This window comes from Rattus norvegicus, chromosome 4, assembly GCF_021556685.1.
Source record: "Rattus norvegicus strain SHRSP/BbbUtx chromosome 4, alternate assembly SHRSP_T2T, whole genome shotgun sequence".
Classification (NCBI taxonomy): Eukaryota; Metazoa; Chordata; class Mammalia; order Rodentia; family Muridae; genus Rattus; species Rattus norvegicus.
The window spans coordinates 61,949,428-61,972,375 of NC_141537.1; the positions used below are offsets into that span (position 1 = coordinate 61,949,428).

Consider the following 22,948-nt stretch of genomic DNA (forward strand, 5'->3'; position numbering starts at 1 on the left):
CATAGCATTGCGGCTGCTTCTACCAATTGGACAATTAATATACGCCAAACCGTACACAAACCAGTTCCCGAGTGTGTCCTTTAATTGTCACAGGAGTCCTTAATGTCTTACTTAACCTTTTAGGGATAGAGAATTTGGATAGCAGCGGAAATAAGCAACATACTCAAGGACACAGCCAAGGAAGCTAACGTTGATATCTGTAAATTACAGTAATCTCCCTCTCATCCATAAATGATACATTTAAAGATTCTCACTGGGTACCCAAAACTGTAGACAGTGCTGAATACCATAAATACTGCTTGTTCCTATGTGCGCACCGTGCCTATAAGGGGCCTTAATTTAAAAATGAGGCGCCATAAGTGGTTAACAACAATAAGTAATAATGAAATGCAACAAGTTTAGCTACAATATACTACAATGAATATAGTATAAACCTGGGTCTATTCTTCGATATCCAACTGTAGTGACCCACTCTCTTGTGGCTGTGTGATCCCTCTGTGATGAGACAAGCTGAAGTCTAATGTTATCAGCACTGTAAAATACTATCAGACAACTCCTTAGGTAGGGTTTAAACACAAGCACTTTAATGCCGTGAAAGCTATAACAAGACAGCCCTGAGTAATGGGCGGGGTAGCATACACACTGTGGACACAATGCAAAAGGAGGTGGCTCATGTCCTATGGGCGAATCACCTGAGGGCATGGATTTCATGCCACTCACAATGGTGCATGATTTAAAACTTAATATATTTCTGGAGGTTTCCATTTAGTGTATGTGGCTCGTACGTGACAGTAACGTAAACGGTGGGTAATGTAACCACGAGCAAAGGAGGATGCTTTATGCTACCTCCGTTTTCTGCTTTCGCTCATATGCATCGGGAGCACTGCAATTAGAGAGGCGCAAGCACACGCACGCGTGCACCCGCGCACGCAGCCGGTGAACTGAGGGTTGAAAGCCTCCTTCAGAGCCCACACTTAGCTTTCCAACTGCAATGTCTCAGCAGGCATCACTGGATTTGCTAATGAGCATGAGAGGTGTTAGGAAGACTTTTTCAATGGAAACTGATGTTAAAGACAGAGGATTGGTTAGAAGTTGCTTCCAGGAATCTTTGCCCATGGGCATAAGTGTCTGGCAGCACAGAGCCCTTTGTGGTTCTATTCTTACCTAGGACTCCCATTATGTCTGAGTTCCAGCCTTCAGAGCAGTCTGCCCACTGATCCTACCAGAAGAGTGGTTCTCAACCTCTGGGTCATGACCCCATTGGGTGGGGGTCAAGTGGCCCTTTTGCAGGGTTTGCCCAAGACCCTTGGAAAATACAGATGCTTACACTGTGCTTCTTAACAGTAGTAAACTTACCGTTAAAAAGTAGCAACAAAAACAATTTTATGGTTGAGGGTCACCACATGAGGAACTGTATTAAAGGGTTGAAGCATCAGGAAGGCTCCAGTAGACGAGTAGGAACCTGCACCTAAAGTATTGCCTCTACCTCAGATGCGCTCACCCGAGTCACCAAATCAGTGTATTACAAAGTGTTTCATCTGTGGAGTGTGCAGAACGTATTTTTGAGTCACTCCAGGACCAAACGAAGGGGCCTCGGTTATCTACACTTCCCACACTCTCTTGTGTGCGGTGGTGGTGGGAGGTGAAAGGACTTATTGCCTTAGTGATCTGTCTCCTGGTAGAGCAGCTGGGAAAGATAGCACACCCTTTCTCACCTGTAAGAGTGGGGTGGGCCTGGTGACAGACAAGGTTGGCAGGAGGGGAAGAAGGGAGTTCATAATCTGCTTTCAGTGGCAGGATACAGACGAAAGCCTACAACTGTCACTTATCCGTCATTACTGGAAACAATCTGTCCCTGTGGCAGAGTGGCATAAGTCAGATGGGTCTGCCTACCTCCGGAGACTGTGCTGGGTCCTCGGCACTCCCAGACCCAGAAACGGTCACTCGGTGGTTATTTGTCAAACTCGGAAGGGACGCTCTACAGGAAATGTGGTGGCGAGGGTTCTGTCCTTGGGGCTAGGCTGTTTCACATTTTTATCAGTAATTTGAATGAAGACTGAGAATCACATTTATCAAACTTGCAGGTGACAGATTCCAGGACTTGGGAAGGTCAAATGAGACAATACAAGAGCAGTCATGTGGTGACAGTAAGGCTCAGCTCACTGGTGGGCATAACCCACCCTTTGACATGATCTGTTAAAAAGAAAAAGTCCCTCCACCCCAAATTAAATGTGATAAAAATAAGTTCAGATTTTAAATTTCAAACACACACACACACACACACACACACACACACACACACACACACGCACACACACACATATATATAGATGATATATACCCATGCATATATAGAGATAAAAAAAAAATACCAGACTGCAGATGAACGTAACAGGGCTGCTCCTAATTCCTGACACCTCTGAGCAGCAGCCCATCATGCACATGTATTTGACCCTGGATTTGCTACACTCACTCCCTGCACATGGTGACTACTCTGTTAGAGGCAGAGTCACCCCTAACAAATGAACAGGGAAAGCCGATAAAAGAGAAAGCCTTCCTAACCACTAGCAGCCTTAGGGGTGTTCCCATCATCCCCTGCAAAGGCTCCCAACTTGCCATCCCCGCCCGACAGGGTGTTTGACTCAGACAAGACACAGAGGAAGTGAGTTGGCAAAAGTCTGCTATTTGATATTTTCTGAGTAAAAGATAACAAGAATGGGCAAGGAAAGGCATAAAAATAGGTAAGCAGCCACCAAGGGTGTGTGTGTGTGTGTGTGTGTGTGTGTGTGTGTGTGTGTGTGTGTGTGTATGTGTGTGTGTGCACGCGCTTGATATTTATAAGAGTTCAGACTCTTCTGGCTCAAGACAACAGGAAATCAGCCCAGTGTGGTGGTGTTTTTCATGTTGGGAAGGAAGAATTAACAGCCCCACCTCCACCCTCATGTCCCCCATGTAAGTGTGTGACCAAGCCCCAGCTCACTGGATGCCCATTCACCATCCACTGGGAAGTAAGTATGACTACTAGAATCAACAAACTCACAAGCCGCCATCTCCACATGCAGATTCCCCTATGAAACTGCTTGCCGCTTCCCGTGTACCCACTGTTTCCCGGTGGCTAATGCCCTTCACCATCTGGCCACTCAAACACTCCTTGTAGTCAGGATTTAGCACATGCTTATAATCCCAACAGCTCGAGGGGTTGAGACAGGAGGTTTAGGAGTTAAAGGGCAGCCTGGGCTACATAGAAAAGTTCCATCTTAAAAATAAAGAAAGAGGGAGAGGGAGAGGGAGAGGGAGAGGGAGAGGGAGAGGGAGAGGGAGAGAGAGAGAGAGAGAGAGAGAGAGAGAAGAATAAGCCAAGGAAAAGATATCCCCTTTTTGAAGCTCAGAAAAGATAGTATGTGGAGAGAGAGAGAAGAAAATCAAACATTATGTTGTGTCCAGCGGGAATTACAAATGTGTGCATGAAGATGGTTGCTCTCAAGAAGTGTGCAATTAAGTAAATGGAAATACCCAAAATAAAGTCAATAAATTGCAATTTACCAGGAAACTCTTGGCAGGCTGACTTTGCAGAGAGTCTCTTAGTAAGCTACGGCTGCCATGGGAGGGAGGGGGTAAGGCTGGACCCAGGAAATGGCCGGAATGTAAGAGCATTCAAAAACTTGGTTAGCCAGTTAGGCTCTTCCACGCCTGGCAATATTTTAAAGTTTGCAAATATAAGTTTTAGGAGAAAATGCCATTCTTTCAAAACAATATGTGCTGGGGAAATTTTATTTGACAGTTGTAGAATTCATTTTCTATATTTGGCTGTGTGATATGCCTTAGACTTTTACTCTGGCTCTCTTGAACGCACCAACGTGAGCCCCATCAAATTAAAACAGAGAGCGATTACATCACTGTAAATCCTAATGCAAATAAAATAGTATTTCACTGGATAATGACAGCCAGTAACATAAACACAGTTTATACAAATTATTTAATGAGCCCGTTTCTAAGTATTTGCCAAGAAAGGCCAGTCTTGCTTAAGTCCTGGAAGGAGGAATGGCAATGAAGGGAACTGGATAAGGAGCGATTAATGCTGAGAAGGCTGTGGTCAACAAAGCTCGAACTCTCCACTTCCACCCAACACACGGTCTGGGGCTCAGCATCAGCCCAGAATCTCCATCCGATTTGACACAATGTACACGGAGGGCATACTGAAACTGAGCATTTAGTGCCTCTTGTCCTGAGTCTTCTCCTTTCCCCAGATGACCCTTCCCCTCTGAGGATGTCCAGCAGAGCATGGGTCAATGAGAAGTCTCCAAAAAGAAGTCTAAGAAGGCAGTGTGAGAAGAGGACAGCAGTGGAGATCCATACCTTCGCCAGGGCTTGGAGAGAGCTGTGGGTGGGACTCGGATGCCTACATCAAGAGGCACCACAGCAGTGTGGAGCTCCCCAGGAGAGCTGGGGCTGTCCATTGCTCTCCTTCCATTTTGACCACAAGCATTGTGGTTACGTTACTTCCCTTCCAAAGGTCCCAGGCCCTGCTCTCTGGCCCCTAATAAGGAAAGACTGTGCTACCAGATAAACCAGGGAAACCACTGACTTTTCCAAGGCCAGAAGTGCAGCTCCATTGTACACAATACACCAAGAACAGTTAAGCATGCACAAAACTGGGTACAGTGGTGTGAGTAGATATGACCAGGAATCCTGCTGCTTCTGTGCTCCCTGTTGAAAGGGGAATATCCCAAAACAATGCCTGTACCCTACCCCAGCTCCTGATCTGAGATGCCCAGAAATGATCTAGCAGACAGCAGATCCATCATCTTCCCTGTAGCTGCACTGTAATCCTGTAGCTGCAGGTGACCTCTGGGGCTGAACTCTTGGAAGCCTAGCTCTAAAGAATTGGTTTGAATAGTGAGGCACCCTGCTCTGAGCCCTTCACTCTTCACCTAAGACTGATCGATCACCTTCCACGGAAGCACAGGGGGCTCAAAGAGTTCAGTATATTTCTTCTCCGAACTCCGCTCAAACAAACCAAATGACATGCTCTCTCCAGTTCCTACGCTGAGCCCTTAGAATAAGCACACAGAAGCAGATTCTCACCCGCAGCCCAGTCTCCGTCCCCTGCAGAGCATAGGGACCACAGAATGGAACCCTTCCTATAGAATGCTAAGGGTGAAACAAAAGTGTGATCACAGAGGGAGTAGCTCCTGAGCTCTCTGGATAGGAATGAGCCTGCATTTTAGCAATGAAAAATTTCTTTAACACTCTGGACCAAGCCAGACCTATCCAGTCACCTTGACTATGCAGACTGGCTCCTACTGTTTAGTGGTGGTCCCCATGACATGCAACCCATTCCTGCCACCAGCAGCTTGAGGAGTTTGCTCCTCCATTCAGGTAAAGCTGGATCCTGGACTACCTGTAGAAAAGAATTTTAGGACAGGCTGGAGCAAAACAAAGTCAATTTATTAAGGTAATGTGAATGTTATAGAGTGAGAGAGATGCTTAAGAAAAGGAGGGTACATGGAGAGGAAAGGTCTTACTGGGCTCACGCTTCCCCATCACTGTTCAGCATCAAAGAAATTCAGGTCAGGAACTCAAGCAGGACAGGAACCTGCCGACAAGAGTTGGAGCTGCTTACTGGCTTGCTCCTCATGGCTTGCTCAGTCTGCTGTATTATAGAACCCAGGGCAACCGGCCCAGGGTGGTCCCACCCACAAGAGGATGGATTCTCCTCCATTAATCACAATTACACTAATTAAGGAAATGCTCTACAAGTCTGCCTACAGCCTGATCTTATGAAAGCATTTTCTCAGTTGGGATTCCCTCCTCTGATGGCCTACTAGGCACAGGGGGCCACAACTAGCCTGTGTCCAATTGACATAAAATTAGCCTACACAAGTGACTTCACCATGGAGAGATACAGACAGACAGACAGACAGACAGACAGACAGACAGACAGACAGATGTATTATATCGCTTGAATTTCAGGATGAGAGTTTACTGTTGGAAAAACCAAGTTCAAGGTCACAGACATCTTGGACATAAGTGTATTCTATGGCTTTTAACATTTTTATTGGAGATATCTTTAGGAAAATGCATATTTTTCTTGTAGGTAAAATGTATCAGTTGTGTTGAAATGTCCTGACTCTCAGCAGGAAAGGCAAACTAGACCCCAGGATGAGAGACTTCTTCCTCGTCACATGCTCCTCAAATTTACCCTGTCTTTTTATCATGCTTCACTATCACCCAGGATGTTGGAGTAGATAAACAAGCCATTATTCCTGAGGGGCAAGGTCAAAATCCATTTGTCATCTCTTAGGTCAATGAAACTTCTTTCTCTAGACCGTAGTGTTTTGAATGTGACCTCGCTGCCATGGAGAGGGGTGTGTACCAAGAATCAGAACGAGAAAATGAGCAGAACAAAGACCTGTCATTCTCTATTGTCCTCTTTCCTCCAAGCTTGCTCTTTAATCCGGTGGGTACTGCTCAACCTCCCAGGACTGTCATTTTTTTTCTACTGGAAAATAGTGGGGCTCTCCACGAGCTAGGTGGATGCCTGGAGAGCCGCTAGAAGCATCTCAAGTAAATTGTTCAAGACAGCATGTTTAATTCAAAACATGAATCATTTGAAAAATATAAAAATCCATGCATCTTCTTCCTTGTTTACCAAGCTTCTTCCAGATCCCAAAGTAAGCTCTTAAAGTTCACAGTCACAGAGGTAAAACAAGACTGACATGGGTAGGCAGAAGACATTCGTAACCACTGCTCTCTGGTCACCTCCACCCTCACCCAGCCCCATCCCAATCTAGTAATCTCAACTTTATAAAGGATCTCACTTGCCACCACCTGCTCAAGTTGATACCTATAAGGGATCCCCAACTCTTCTTCCCTTGTTCTGCACACCTTTACCATCATGGCTACCATCACTAACTTGAACTCCTCACAGCTCTCAAGGCTCTTCCTTTTTTGCTTTTATTTTTTTTTTCCACTAACTTTCTTGAGCTTCTGCTCAGGTCTTTCATGAGTTACTAGAGTGCCTCCAACCATTCTCTACATGGTCCCTATTGAGGCCTTTCTTTAGGAGAATCTGATCATATTCGTTCTCTTCCTTGAATTATTCCCCCCAAAGCTTGACCCCTTGCCTACAGGGAAAACCCCCTTCCTGGGACATTTATGCAGGTCTTGGCCTGGCTTCTCCCCATTTCTTCACACTTGGCCCTTAACTGTTTCATAGGACCCCAGGGCTGCACTCTCACATCCTCTCCCAGCTTCCTTATGTTGTTCCTTCCACCTCAAGGCCCTCTTTGTTTGCTCACCATTCTACTGACCCTTCAAGACTCAGTTTAGCATCTCCTCCAGCCAGGGTCTTCTCTATATGTTCATTCTCATTTCTGGACACATGCCTACTTATGAACTCATTCTGCCCTCATCCTTCCCGTGATTCATTTAGATTCTGTTCACACTGTGCTATATCCATGATATATACCGTTCCCTAGGGAAGGTGAGAAGCCCTTTTCTGTACAAGCAATCCTTCCACAGTTTCTGGCATATAGTAGGCACTCAGCAGACCCTGGTTGAATGGATAAATGAATGAATGAATGGTAGGATAGTTGGGGAAATCACCTATAACATCACAGCAAAGTTCCCTAGCTAAAATAGTGACCTATATTGGGATGAAGCACCAGGAAAAGTGAGAATGGATGGAAATCTTGCCTCTTTCCTTCTCCAAAGTGCCAAGCTCAAGCCCCAGTGACGAACACTGGGACATGACTCTCTGACCCACCCTGCCCAGACCTCTGTTTCTGATGCTAACCATCCCATCCCGCTTTCTCCTGCTGTCTCTATTGCATTGTTCTTTCTGACCCTGGACAAATGGGATTAGTTCTTTATAACTCTTTACCAAATCAGCAAATGGAAGACACCATGTAATCTCACCAGGAATCATGGTGAAAAGCTGAACTCTACCCATCTTTTCTTGATTTTCTCTTGATGTTGTGAGTAAATAGACCCTGCTTTCTGAAGCCAGGCCTTTCATATGCATGACCACATTCATCCTCCTGGTCTGCAGGTGAGGGGCAAAGAGCTTGTTCCTGGCTTTAAAAAACAGAGAGATGTTCCCCAGATAGAACTGACTGGAGAATACTCAGCAGACAAAGGATTAGAAGGTAGACCTTCCTATTCCCTGACCAGCACATAATTCTTCCTCAATTGCTCTGAAAATGAAAACCACAGGATTATTTTGCAGGAGAAAAAAAATCAGTCTGCAGTAGCTGTAGCCACATTTCCAACCAGCTCCAGTTGGAGGAGCCTGTAACTTATGTAAATGACTTCTTATTAGACCACAACTGACAACTGCAACATGGCGGTCTGCTGCTTCCTCGGACTGTTCTCTTCGTTGATTGTCTGTGTCAATCTCCCAGAAAGAAGAATCAAATATGTCCCAATCAGGAAAACAAGACAGATAACAGGCTCCTGAGCCCCACATTCCCCTTCCCTGTGACTTGGTGTGGGCAGGGCCAAAGAGACTTCTGAATAGTCCCCTGTGGGCCTAAGCCCCTCTCCCACCTGTCTCCTGCTGTGTCCCTGCAAATAGGATTTCTACAAGAGAGAGAGAGAGAGAGAGAGAGAGAGAGAGAGAGAGAGAGAGAGAGAGCCAAGAGTTTATAAGGAAAAAATGAAGTGGCAATTTCCCAACATGGCTAGGAATCAATACAAGCTGTTCTCAGGGTTTTTCCCTCAAAGAGTGGCTGCCATGCTTTCCCTAAGTCTAGAGCAACAGAGCTCCGATGCTTGACTTACAACTGCTTCATCAGAGCAAGATAGTTTAAATTTAAAACTCACTGCAGTTGGGTTTGAACTCAGCTGGGACTTGATTTACTGCTAATTCATTTCCCCGATTCCTATAATTCTAAACTCAGTCACCAAACAGTTTAACGCTGATAGAATCACCGGTGTGGTGCATTATGAATGGATCTCAGGGGAGTTCTGTTGGTGTGTGTGTGTGTGTGTGTGTGTGTGTGTGTGTGTGTGTGTGTGTGCAACTGTTATTCACTCTGGAACTAGATACAGACTGAGAGTACTACAGGTCCAACAATTGGGCAAGTGGATTATTAGTTGATGTCCCTGACCAAATACCACTGGAATGGTACCTTGTCAATGCAAAACACACCTCTCCTTCCAAAGGCTATAAGAGATGGTTTACACTGACCCATATATGAGTGAGTGTGGCCTGGGAACACAGATGTGCATTGCTCCAGTCAACATGATCCATCATGGAAACAGTTGTATGAACTGGTATGACCACAAATCAAAAGGCAGCCATAAATCAGAGCATTCACCAACAACATTCAGACCACCCACAGGTGGGAAAAAACTCTAATATAGGTTTTAGATGCTATCTGATGACATTCTTAGCTTTGGGGCTGATGGAAGCTAATGGTTTACTAAGAATATATTCTGAATGTTTTTCTTGGTAGTCAGAAGTGTGGTAAGTCAGATACAGAGGTGGGCAATAAATATTTATTTAAGAAAAATAAAGATAAACCAAGATGATTTGGGTTCTTTAACTGCAATGTTCTGACTTGGAGGGTCATGATGTTCTTACCAGTCAAACTACAAAATCTTCAGGGACTTTAGTTCAAGTTCCCCACCACCACCACTTATAACACACACACACACACACACACACACACACACACACACACACACGGAGAGAGAGAGAGAGAGAGAGAGAGAGAGAGAGAGAGAGAGAGAGAGAGATCATTTACCTATGTAAGATGAATAACAGGTGGAAAAAACTGATTCCTATAGGAAATACAACCTCTGGGTCACTATTTCATGGTTAAAGCCATAAGTCTACAGTCAAATCACAAACCTTCATCCCCTTTAAGAGTGGCAAAGACTCCCCAGCATATCCCTATGAGAAACTTTCAACTATTCACAATTTAGAGGTGTGTGCCTTAACGAAGCCTCATTTGTTAGTTTGATAAAGGCCATTTCACTTTGCCAGCTATACGAAGGTTCTGTTTTCCTTAAGTGCAGCTGGGTGGGGTTGGGGAGATGAAAAGGGTAAATGTCATTACTCACATGCTTTGCAAACATCCACCTTGATCAATAATGTGCAATAGAAAAATACAATTTGTTGGAAACAAGTCCATGATCTACCAGAGCTGCATTCCCACTTCTGAAAACACTCCCTGCAGAAGAGGACACCTGCCCGCAGACCATGGTCCGACTCACAAAAGAATTCAGTACTTTTGAGCCTCTCAAAAGCAAATGACAGGGACAAGAGGTAGGTGGCATCTTTGACAGCTGAACCTCATGAGTCTTCACTTTCCCAATACAGTGGATTCCTCTTTCTAATATGGTCCCCTCCAAGCTGACCTTGAACTTACAAGTGTCCCATTGAAGGACAGCATCTCCTAAAATGTTGCCTCTGCCATTGCCTCCCCTTCATTGTAGTTTTCCTCCTCCTCCTCCTCCTCCTCCTCCTCCTCCTCCTCCTCCTCCTCCTCCTCCTCCTCCCCTTCTTCCTCCTCCTCCTCCTCCTCCTCTTCAACTTCTCTAGTTATGGAACAAAGTCAGGATCTTGCACATGCTAAGCAACACTGAACTATAAGCCCAGCCCAAAAGTGTTTTTCACTCAATGGAACCCTCATTCCAGGAGATGTCACCAGGTTTAAATACATCCACACAAAGTCACTGCCAAATGAACTGGGAAACATTTGGTTAACAGTAAACAGGTTTCTCCATAGCAAGCCTCCTTTACCTTTAATACACTTGCTAGGCATCTCTAGATGGAGAGTCACAAGAAAAGATATCTGCAGAACTTGCTTGACCGTGTAACTTTTTCACTGGAACATGAAGAGAGCACCACTAGTGGACTAGTCTTTAGAAAGCTCTGGGTAAACTAGGTTAGCTATCCCTCTCCATCTATCAGCCTCTAACCCACAGTGAGTTTCACAGGAAGAGTATTACTTTGATTCCATGCCCATCAACACAAAGAGCCCACATCACCCTATCTACCCTCATCTACATGGTCAGCAAATACTTACTGATCACCTAAAGAAGATACACTCTGGGTTGGGCTGAGTATAAGAGAAGTATTAAATGGTTCCTCTCAATCTAGGACATTGGGAAATATAGTCATCCCTTGCAAGAGGTTGGATCCAGGACAACCCCACACTCCATGGATATAAACCTCTTTGGATACTCAAGACTGTTATATATAGTGATGTAATCCTTGCACACATGCAGCATATGCCTATACCCCTGTATACTTTAAATCATCTCTCGACTACTTTGAGCACTAATACAATGGGGAGGCTATGTAGATGGTCGTTCTGCTGCATTGTGTAGGAAATAATAACAAGAAAAAGAGTCTGTTAGCATACGGCAGCAACAGGATTGTTTTTAATATTTTCATTGCACAGTTAGTTGAAACCACAGATGTGGAACCCATGGATATAGAGAGCAGGTTGTACATGATTTCCATTGTTATCACTGCCCTTGCTGGCAACAGCTTCTTTGTCATTGCAGAAAAGAACGAATGGAGTTCCTGATTGCACAAGATACGCTTTCAAGCAGGGGTGGAGCACAGACCTCAGGCAGGCTACTCTGAAGGCCCCAGTGTCTATGCCAGTGAGTTGTTCACATCAGTCAGTGCTTAAAGGCAAGAGCATTTAGGGGAGGAAGACGGGTCAGCCTCTAATGGGGAAGAGAGCTGAGAGAGAGGTCACAAGCACTGTGTGATCACTGAGCCTCTGCCCAGCTTGACCTGAGAAGAGCTTCAAAGTGCAAGAGTTAAAAAAATAAAAAAATAAAATAGAATAAACATCAGAGAGAACAGAGTTGACTAATGGCGACAACGTAAAGAAATAGGTTATGCAGAAATACCCTCTATTGTGCTTACAACACTACGCAGATCTAAGCTGGAAGACAGGTCATTTGTTTCTGTCCCAGGCTTCCCAGCAGCTGAACCATCATCTCACATGAGAAGTGCCTGGGATGTCCCCATACCACTGAAAAAGGCACTCCTGGGGCTAATTTATCTCAACATCCATGTTGATCCATGTTCAGTATCTTCTCTGATTGTTAATATGACCAACTCAATAATTTTATCAGTGCTATCTAATCATAATTCATAAAATAATTTCACCCACAAGAGCAAAAACAATGTAGCAATAGCCCTAAAGAGTGCCAGCATTCAGTCCTAATGTGGTTTCAGTTGGGAGTGTGGGCTGGGTGTCCCACAGTGCGGTTGGCTAAGGCCGACACAGCTCTAGGAGTTTGGAGAGTTCTTTACTCAAGACTCATTTGATACATCCACCTAGATCTGTCCTATCCCATACAGTTTCCAACTTCAGCCATTTTCCCTCCTGATCCCCATATCCCCATCCACATGACAACTCATGTCCACCTTCTTATCCTAAAGGTATCACTGGCTTTCTTCTTTTGGAACAAAGGTGGGGTTCTATCGTCAGACACAGCAGGAGAATCCACAGAGGAGCTGGGCCTGACCATCTCTCAATAAAGTGATTTCTCACCAGCTTCTGGGGAAGCTAGGCTGAGATCAGGGTTAAGGGACAGCAGGCTAAGATGCAAATCCAAGCATCCCCATTTTTTAACCAGAACAATATTGTTTGCACTTCTTCTGGGCAGTAGGGTTGCATATAAAATTTCAGTCGAACAAGGAGTTCCTGTCCTTTATATTAAATATTTTTAAAATTACCATTCGAGAACAACCTCCTAATTTTGTAACTGGTAGCACTGAACATAAGGTGACCTCTCCAAAAATCCCTTTTCTGGTAAATGTTCAAGCTGAGATTTACATTTTTGCTGTATCCAAAGCCTACTTTTCCTATAACATGAGTGGCTGTAAACAAAAAAGAATATATAGGAATCACTTATGAATCTGCATGTCCACATGCCTCAGAAATCTGACTGCCTTGGAAGAACAAGTGTGGGGCTGGCTCAGCAAATGCCAGTTAATAATGACACAAGGAAACACAGGCTACAGAAATGACTCAGTCAGTGAAGTGCTCACACACAAGCACAGAGACATGAGTTCACTCTCCAGTACCCACATAAAGAAGCCAAACACAGCAACATGCACTGGGATCTCAGCACTGGGGCTGCAGACAGGAAGTTCCTGTGGCTTGCCGGCCAGCTCTTCCCACCAAGTTAGCAAGTTCAAGGTTCAGTGACAGACCCTGTCTTAAAAAATATAAGGCAACAGAGCTCAACTGAAGAAGAGTCTCAGGGTTAACCTCTGGCTTCCACATATAGGAGCAGATACATAAACATACATATGGACGTGTACACACATATACCCAAAACCAGGTAGACATCCATGTATACACAAGTGACAACAGTGTTTACATAGACAGATTCCAGGGCTACACCACAGTGAGATGTGCCAGGATGTTAAAGTCTCTGAGAAATCCTACAGCAGGAAACTCACTTAGCTCTTATACCTAGTGTCTCAAACTTACCAGACTTGGCAACCTTGGTTTTTATAATAACATCTATTCACACATCCACAGAATGAACTTTGGGAATATTTGCTCTCCTGTTGGTATCCCAGAAGCAAGTCTGAGATTAAAAGTGAGGAAAAAGAACCTCCTGCCATCAGAGATGTTGACCATGTGGCCATGTAGACGAGTTCAATAGAGAAACCCAGTGCCATCACAGCCTCTAAGCCCAAAGTGCAGAAAACAACCCACCAATTCTGCTTTGCTTGCTTTCTCTCCCCATGGCCTCTGAGCCAAACTCAAGGGCCAATTTGTTCACCAACTGGTTCTGGGATCTCCCCTGGCCTGAGGGAAGTGAGTCTGGTTCTCACGAGTTCTCTGGTCCTGTCCGATGGGAAGTGCTGGTCTGCAGCGATGAACACAAAAAGACTTGCAGTTGTTGTAGCTTCAATGAACAGGGCCTCTCCTCCCGCCTCATAATGAAAGACTTTTCCTTGTGTGACCTGGGAAATTGATTGTACTCAGGCTGGGTTCGGTACATTGACTGTGGAGACAAGATCCTCTTAGCTAGTGATGTGTTTTGTGTTGGAGTGACAAAACATCCTAAAATCCAATTTGCTGTTGCGAATCCTGGTTCATGGAAAAGGCACCGTGGAGGGGAGTAGATATTCCAGCTTACAGCCCCAGGCTCCTAGGATGCTTCTGAACTCACAGGCACCTGTTGGCTTAAATATGAGTCCTTTCTGTCTCCCTTACTCTTGTCCCAAAGTGATAAAATTCTAAGCAGGCCTCTTCTAGACAACCCCAACTTAGCAGAACTTTCTACACTGCATAGTGCGGGGGAGGGGGGAAGCAAATTACATCATGCATGGAAATAAAAGTTTGTCTTTTGAAAGTTAGAAGGAATCTATAACCACTCTCTTTTCTGTGCCCAAGAGTGTGCACACCAGAGGGACCTAGTCTGAAGAGTCCTGGCTTTGGGGTGGGACAGTGCCCACCATAGTACTTCCCGGGTCCTACTGGCCCCACTTAGCCTGTGCTCTCTCCTCCTCCTCCTCCTCCTCCTCCTCCTCCTCCTCCTCCTCCTCCTCCTCCTCCTCCTCCTCTTCTTCTTCCTCCTCCTCCTCCTCCTCTTCTTCTTCCTCCTCCTCCTCCTCTTCTTCTTCCTCCTCCTCCTCTTCTTCTTCTTCTTCCTTTTCTTCTTCTTTCTTCTTCTTCTTCTTCTTCTTCCTTCTTCTTCTTCTTCTTCTTCTTCTTCTTCTTCTTCTTCTTCTTCTTCTTCTTCTTCTTCTTCTTCTTCTTCTTCTTCTTCTCTATTCTAAATTCTGATTGCACTACAGCTACAGGATTGCCTTGTGCAGGCCACTGGCACCAACCTCCACCTATGATTACATGACACCTTCCTGCCTCTGGATGCTAAGGCTTGGGTCCTGAGAGCCAGTGAATGAATGAAAGAACAACTACAGAGCACCACCTGTGAGCAGTGTCATCGCATGAATCTGTGCCTTACAGTGAACTGGCCATCTGTTGCCTAGCAACCTGGGGCCTCAGGCATCTTTAACTGTCATCTCAGCCTAAGTTCTTATGCCATCAAAATGGCAATCCACCATCCCCACCTTACAGGCTACTTTCAGCATTCAGTGAGAGGGTGTTGCTCCCACAACGCCAGCCATTTGAAATACTCTCTAGAAAGAACCAGACCCCAACATTCCCTGGAGTTTCCCCAAATTCAAAGCAAAGACAGAGACTTCATGTATTCATCAGTCGCACCTTTTGTGTTTTCCACGGAGAAAAATAGAAATTTCCAAATAAAGTAACAGTCAACCTGGATGGTCTGCTAGAAAGAGTCCACACCACTTTCTACTTCACCATCAGTCAAGGATAAGACCCTATCCCCTTAATGGAGAAGTTGAAGCTCAAAGAATAGGAAATTTTGTTTGGAGGTCAGAGATAATCTAAAGGAGAAAGCACACCTTCCACTACACTCTCCCACTCACTTAGCAAGGGGAGGCAACATCCTGAGTACCTATCCCTTCACATGACAGCAGTCTGGTTACAAGAAGCCAGGTCAGACTACTTAGCACTGAGACTTGGTTCCACCACTTGGTGGCTGTGTGACTTTGGACAAAGTCCTTAATCTCCCTCAACTCAGTTCCTTTAGGAGGATAGATGGACTGCCGTAGCCACTGCCTCTTTGGGTGCTCTTGGGGAATAAAGGAGCAACCCCATCTAGAGCACGCAAATAATTTGAGATTAAGGGAAGTGCCTCACAAACACTGGCTACCACGATCATCACTAATTAATATTATTTTCCATCCCAGTGTTTTCAGAAGGGCTATAACCAATACTACTATTCTCATAGCTACTTCCCTGGGGACACTGATGCCTCATGGTCATAGGTCAGGGCTTTCACTGAGGACTTTCTAGAAGCTATTCTTTTTAATAGCAAGTGGAGAAACAGCCTCCATCTTCTGGAACTGGCCTCCAGTGGGGAATGGGGACCCCTGCTTGCCTTCCCTTTTCAGATCCACCTCTTCCCACTTAGAGGCAAAGCGGATCCTGTCTCCTTGCTGGCTCCTCCTTCCTGTCATAACTAGAATGTCCGAAGTCTGGGAAGAGGAGGGGTGGGCGGGAGGGAAACCTAGAGTAAGTCAGGACAGTGAGAGGGGATCAGGTGGGTGTTAGGGAACAGTAAGGACTAGCCTTTAAAGAGACAGCGTCTGCAAGGCTCTGTGTGGACCAAGTACGGCACAATGGAGCCTCCAGGGCAATTACCCTTATCATGTGCATCTCCCAAACAGCCCTTTGATTTATTAGCACGATGTCTTTTTTAAATACCGCTCTTAAATATAAATAACACTTAATCATCCAGCTGTCGTTAAATTCATGTTATATTGATTTCTGTGGAGCGCTGCAAATTTGAGGGCAAATGGGCTGGTGGATCCCAGCACAAAGCTGGAAGGTGGATGGGCAGGGAGGAATGGGGCTTTGGAGGAGGAAAGGAGGTGTCAAGGGAAAGAAATGAACCCTGCACAGCTGCCCAGGGTCTGAACTGGTTTCCCATCAGGAAGCCCTGGACACAAATAAAGAGGAAAGGAGAGGGTGACACACTGGGCGCAGAGTAATAGAGGTCAAGATCACATCACAGTAAGCTCAGAGTATTCACCCCATCACAGCCAGAGAAGCACTCCAACAGGTCTCCAATGTGTATTGTCTGTACGGTGCCTTCTCCTGGTAAGACTGGGCTAAAGCCGCTAAGAAATGCCCCCTAGCTGGCTAGGAGGAGAGATGCTTCTATAATTTCTTTCCATCAAAGCCCAGTAATACCTAGGAGCTCAGAGCAGTTACTAACCCAACCCCCTGAGCTCTCTCCCCAGGATAGGAATGCTGCCACCTTAGGAACCCCCCCACTTAATTCCCAGCATCCTTCCTTGTGATTAAAAGGATCTGTAGGCCAAGTGTAGGCAGACTGGGCCATGCAGATTTGCCTGTCTGCAGGGAGCAGGGCTGGAGTAGAATAGAGAAAGGAAAGGAGACCGGAGCAAATTGGCTGCCTAGGAGCAAAATTCCTCCCTAAAACATTTTCAGGGCTGGAGGGGCCATGCAGGATTTAGTAAAGAGGCAGATCAGATCATGGGTGATCCATGCCTGGTGTTCACAGGCATGTTTCCAGAACAACCTCCAGCTTAATGAGGTTGATCAAAAAGAAGCATTTGTGTCTGGGCCTTTTCTAAATCGTGCAACCGAGCGCCTTCCAGTGCAGACCAGAGAACTTAAAAGTCCATGGAAGAATGGTAGAGCAATGATATCGTGGTATACTCCAGGGATGGGCAAAGGAGCCAGGAAATTTAAAAAGCAAAATACATACACAGATGTTAATTACTGTCGATCTTTTCCTAGAAACCAATGGCGAGTGCAGAAAGTGTGCAGATTGCTTTGAGCTCCAGTGCTTAGCTTAAAACCGGCACAGTGATAGTTGACCTTGCATTAAAATGACAGATCCTGAGGCTGCAGATGTATGCAAAAGGGAAGAGAAAGGAGCAGAAGTCTGTTGTGGGATGATCTGCGGCCCAGCCTCCTGTCCTCACAGGTCTGTGAGGGAATGCCTCTCTGAGAGATACTCCCTGTCACTGTAATTCTGTTTGTTACAAGACCATGTGCCACAGCCATATGCATGCGTATACAGGTCCTCCCCATCCACACACTCCAAGTGTGTGCATGCCAAAACGTGCCAATGTTTGTCACAGCCCAGAAGTCAGACGTGGACACCCCGTCACCTGTGCTTGTACAAGCTGACTGCACTTGGCAGGGCTCTAAGAATGCCTGTGTACAGCCGGACGTGTACACACCCACCATTCCTAAAAAGAAAATAATGTTTCTTTGCGATCTGCGGTCTCCCCATTGTGAAGAGCTTTCCTTTATTCCGGCTTATACCCTTTTCAGTCAATCAAAGGGCAGCTTACACTACACAACAGGAATTGAGTTTCCCTCCTGGGTCATCTGCTCTCCACCCAAACCTAGCCAAAGACTTGGGGGGTGTGTGAGATCTACTCTCTTATAAAGAGGATAGAAACAATTCCCATTTTTGCCAGGATGCCAAAAACAGCCAACCAACCACAAAATACCACAAAGGGACAGCTATAGGAACATAGAAACTTGCTATATATGTATTCAAGCCTGAAATAATGATTTATTTAAATCTTCTATTCTTCTCCTTGCAAAAATTGAGCCCCAAAGGAAGTCTCTCTTAGACTCTAATAAGGGAGCCATAAAAAAGCCCTTTGGAACTTCAACCACCCTCATCCATTCTAGGAAGTTTCAAAATGAACAGGATCTGAAAGTGGGGTGGTGGAGGCAGGGAGCTCTGGGGAAGTACAACTTAAACCATTGGTTTTTGGAGAGCAATCCTGCACTCAGAGGATCTAGACTCTGGGTTACACTACTAGCCTATCATACTTGGATACACTAGTAGACCAAATACGTTATAAAGTGAATATGGCATATTCACAGTCCTTTCTCTGTTAGTCTAAATCCGTCTCTACTCTCCCTCCTAGTTCGTGTTCTCAGACACACACCCCAAAAGACATGTGACAGGTGTTAACTAAAGGCACAGGGGGAAGTCGCCTCACATGCACAGAGGGTAAGGAAGTGAGGGGTTGGCTGCAAACATGTGCCCCTTAAGCCCTGTCTGCTTGTTGTCTACCAGTGACTGGCAACGCAAATAAGGTCTGATCCTCCTTAAAGGACCGCAGCATCCTCCCTAGACAAGGAACACTCCTCTAGCTTTGATGTCAAAGCCCCTCCCTGCCTGAAATCCCAGCGCATTCCGGGGAAGCAGTGCCACGCTTCGGAAAGGCGTGTGTGCTGCCTTTACCGGGGAATCGCAGAGTCTGTTCCTTATGCGCCGCCCTACAGAACTGCAGCCCCAGTTGCCTATGTGGCCTCCTCCCAGGCGCCCGGTCACCAAGATCTCTAGATCTCTGCCCTTTCAATATCTCTCTGCCTTTCTCCTATTTAAAAAAAAAAAAAAGAAAAGAAAGAAAGGGGAAAAAATCTCCGAGTATTCAAAAAAAGCTAAGGGGACAATTGCACTGGGCGGGTCTCGTAAGACCTCCCATGACTTCTCCTGTCTTATAAAAACCAGTTAGGAAATGAAAGGAACTAGAAACAGCAAAATCGCTCCCTCATGCTACCAGGCTGGATAGGAGAGTCAGTCATTTAACTGAATCCCACCCTGAAAGTCCTGGGGAAGAGAAGTCTAGGTCCGGAAAGGAGAAGAACACGGGAAATCCCTGCTCCGACTGCGATGCACCTACGCGGGTGTCCAGGTGGGACGTGGGCAGGTGCGTGAGCGCAGTGTGTGCATGTGTGTGTGTATGTGTGTGTGCGCGCACGCGATTTGTGTTTTGCGTGTGTGTGTGTGTGTGTGTGTGTGTGTGTGTGTGTGTGTGTGTGTGTAGTGGGCTGCCTCGGAGCAGATGAGGACTCCGGGACCGGACTCGGCACCTCCGCCCGCTCTGCCCAGCTGGCCCTGCGCCCGGCCGGCGGCTCCTTACCTGGAAGCGCGGCGTTTCCCTCCTTCAGCCCCAGCGCCGCATTGACACTGCAGATGGTGCCTGTACCGCTGCCTCTCGCCCTCCTCTGAACGTGTGCGTGTGCGCGCGTGTGGCTGCCTCCTCCAGCCCCAGCCCCGAACGCAAATACTCCACCAAGGCACGGGGAAGCCACGAGCAGCAGAGAAAAACGGAGGGGGCCAAATCAGAGCCTGCCGGGCTTGACAGCTCCTCTTGCAGCGTCCAAGGTGGGCGTAATGTCCAACAAAAAGGTCAGAAAATGTAGATCAATTCCAAGCACCCCTATCCTCCATCCAGCCCCGGAGCCCAAGCAACGACAGCGGTGGCTCTCAGGGGCTGCGGCGGCGACGCGGGGCTGCCCCCCTTCGTCCCCACCCCCGCGGGCTGAATGTCCTTGATGCCAAGCGGGCACGGCGGCGTCACTCCGCGCCGCCCATGCTAGCCGGGTCGGGCCGCTGCCCGGGCGCGGCGGCGAGTACGTTGGGGACCCGCCGGGGAGCGCTCTGCGAGCCTCTGCGCGTCTCCCTGGGCAGTGACGGCCACCCCCTGGCAGCCCAGGGCTGACTGCGCCGCTGTTGCTCCCACCCCTGGCCGGGGACTAGCCGGGCAGTGCCCAGGGGCCGGGGCTGGGGGGCCTCGGAAGCCGCCAGCAGCTCCCTGGGGAGGCGCGGAGCTGCGGTGGTAGCAGCGACGGCGGCGGCTAGCGCTGCGGCGGCCAAGAGTGCGGCCGTGGTCCAAGCCGAGCCTCCCAGGCGCGTCCCCGGCCCCCCGGGCGGACTGCTAGCAAAGTTTGCAGGGGGCAGGGAGCGGGGCCGCCTCTGGCTCGGCCGCCGCCGGAGCTCCCGGGCTGCCTGCTGCCGCCGCGGCTCGCTGCTGCTGTGCATTGAAGCCCGGCCAAGCGCTGCAAAACTCCAGCTGCCTGGCGCTCTCTGGGTCCTCCTCTCCTCCCTCCCGCCCTCCCTGCTTCCCTTCCTCCCTCCCTCTCCTCGCCTCCTCCCCTCCCCGCCGCCCGCGGCCCGCCGCCGCCGCCGCCGCTGCCGCCGCCGCCGCCGCCGCTCCCTCTCTGGCTCGCTAGCTGGCTCGGAGCTCGCGGCTGACATCTAGACCCAGGTAGAGCGGCCGGCAGAGGGGGCAGGGGGCGCTTCCCCGCACGCTGCCGCCACTGGCCTGCCCGGTTTCCCCAACGTGGACTTCTGCAGAAGGGGGTGCCCTGGGTCTTCATGACTTTCTCGAACCACCCTGGCGATGGAGACACAGGGCAGAGTGGTGCATATATGGTGGCACCAAGTGCACTTGGATTGGAGCATACTCCCAAACAGGCATGTGGGTGTAGGTGGTCAGAGGCACTTCTGTGTGTTCCTAACAGACACCAACCAAACATATATCCACTCTCAACCTAGAATCCTCGTCCAACCCCACCAACCAAGGTAATCCTACACAGAGCACTAGAGGATGCCCAAGTCCAAGGTTTCTTCTAGTCCTGGGACAGAAATAAATGGCCAATGCCACAGAGCTTGCTGGGTAACCTGATCTGTCCAGAGCTGACCTTGCTTCTCTAACTCTGAAGCCCTAGGTCCTGGGTCATGTCCCAAACACAACCCAGACATTGCTAACGTCAGAGTACTTTCAGAAGTCAGAAGGAAGAAATCCTGAAGTTGCTTAAGTTGAAACAGCATCTGGCAGGCAGACAGGATACAAGGTACAGGTGAGGACAGGAAGTAGGCAGAACTACTTAGAATATCTCTACAAAGACCTCCCCCCATTAATGGGCCAACCATCAAAACAAATAAATAAAAATAAAACAATTTTTCAAAGGATGCACACCTACTTGTCCACCCAACCTTGTATGCTAAGCTCAAGAAAATGGCACTGTCAGCCATGTCCAGGAAGACTAGCCATTCATCAAAGGAAGACCTTTCAAGACAATGGTTTGGGGTTTCTAACCCACTCTCCCATGCTACTTCTTCAACTTAACTTTCCTCAACCTCAGTAACTTCCTGTGAATAACTGTCCCTCCCAACCAAACCTCTCAGAACCTGCTTATTAGGAGCGTGTTAACTGCGGTATAAATTCCTATATATAGGGGTTATATTTTCACAGAAATCAAAGTTATAAACTGGGTAGATTCTGAAGGGAGCTATGAGATGACAAGGTAGACAAGCCCCGGGGCAGGTAGCACACGTGGGTCGGGTTCGACTTACCCACCCAGGACCTTGTTGAAAGTGCTCTCACCAGAAGGAGGCAATGAATCAAGTGTAAGCATGAAGAAGCCAGACATTTCTCTAGTTAAAGGGTGTTCCAGGAGACAGCATGGAGCCCTGGTGTAGGCTCTGGTTGTTCGCCGAGCATTGTGTGGCCCAGAAAACAGCAAGGGTTATCTCATTAGCTCCCTTTAATACATTGATCTGGCTCCACTCGTCTCTGAAACACTGGATCCCAGACCTGAGATAAAGCACACAATATCAAGTTAGAGAAACACATAACATTAATTCCATGTTGCTGCTGCTTTGACTTCCTTCCAGAACTAAGGGAGCCCTGGAGCCAAGTGTCTGTCTAACATGATGCCTCAGAGACACTCCACATGCAAAATCAAAGGAAGTGGTCCCCAAAGGTCTCCGCAAGACTTGCCTCACCTGGGCCTAAACTCTCTCATAAGAGTGTCCTCTGAAACCAGCACATGGCACCATCATAGCAGGCTCACCCTAGAAGCGAAAGCCTGGAAAGTCCTACAGAAAATCCCAACAGGCTACTTAAATACTACGCTTCACTAAAGCGTACAGGAGATCTGTTCGAACCCAATTGTCAGCTGTAGGGGACTTCTGTAAAAATGCTCAAAGGGAGAGGAAGGAAGTGAGAACTGACTCTAAACCCTTCTCAGCCAATCATCCCAGCAAGAGTTTGTAATAGCTCCTAGTTTTGTCTTCCCTGCCCCTTGTCTCGTGTGTGTGTGTGTGTGTGTGTGTGTGTGTGTGTGTCTCCTGATAGATGGACCGGAAGTCAAAGAATTTTTTCCCCAGGGGTAGCAAACAAAATATGTGTATTGTTCTTTATCTCCTGCGTAGCATGTGGTATCATTTGTTTTCATTCAGAGGGATGAGCATCATGTGGCACCTGAAGAGTAATGACAGAGGCCAGTGACAGGAAAAGAATGGCGGAAAGCTGGACCAACAAAGGGCAGGTGCAGCCCCTGCCCGTCCTCCCGTTCTTAATAGGACCTTCCCCATGCTGCCTTTTCCTTTCTCGGCTTCTATTGAATGCCCCAGGAGGAAGGCAGGCTGGAAACAGTGACAGCTTCCTACCATTGTAAGAATAGCAGAAAGGGTCAGACTAGCCACAGCAAGAGACCCGATGGCCTGTTGACAGTTTCTTCGAGTCTAGGATGAGGCGGTGGGGGCAGGGGTAAGGTAGACCATCTTC

General features: G+C 47.3%; 1 protein-coding gene across 1 annotated transcript in view; it reads right to left on the bottom strand.

Annotated features, from left to right (window-relative positions):
* Plxna4 (plexin A4) overlaps positions 1–20,465 on the bottom strand; it is a 457,443-nt gene extending 436,978 nt beyond the window's left edge. Inside the window, 1 exon segment of the mRNA NM_001107852.3 lies at positions 19,514–20,465. The gene's annotated coding sequence lies outside the window, so the exon portion shown is untranslated.
* Positions 20,466–22,948: the final 2,483 nt, after the last annotated feature.